Source organism: Eimeria mitis, genomic scaffold, assembly GCF_000499745.2.
Source record: "Eimeria mitis Houghton genomic scaffold, Emh_scaff4341, whole genome shotgun sequence".
Taxonomy (NCBI): domain Eukaryota; phylum Apicomplexa; class Conoidasida; order Eucoccidiorida; family Eimeriidae; genus Eimeria; species Eimeria mitis.
The window spans coordinates 2,274-2,840 of NW_013572660.1; positions in this window are offsets into that span (position 1 = coordinate 2,274).

A 567-nucleotide genomic window follows, 5' to 3' on the forward strand; every position below is an offset into this window, starting at 1 on the left:
GGCTTGGAATTGAATGTTTCATATATTGCGGTTGCTTCTAAGATCCTACCAGGATTCTGTAATGTAGCACCTGGATTTAACATCAAATATTTCCACTGGTTTTTTCAAACACTTTTTTTAAACAGAATTTCAGAAAACAAATGGCGAGTTCAGAACAAAACTTGACAGTACTCCCCTTTCAGCATATGTATATTCTGCTACAGAGTAGTGCACCATTCTAATTCTGGAAACATTTCAGAAGTCAACTCAGGCCCCTGTTCTTTGACTTTAATCATGCAAATAGCCACTTCGCATGCAGCATTCGGCGTACAAAATGTTATTTACATGCACTACATACAACACGGCGCGAGCAAAAAGGAACTGGCAACGGGGGCGAAGGCAATGTAACAAAACTGGAACGTGTGGCTGGGTTACTACCCCAAAAAGCTACTTGTAAACAATACGTTTACTTGGCTTCTAAAGTGAGCCTTGACTCACTTCAATAAATATATATCTGGTGGATGGAGCCAACTGCAGAAACTGATAATAACGCTAAAGTATACTATAAATTGACAAGCAGAAGACAAC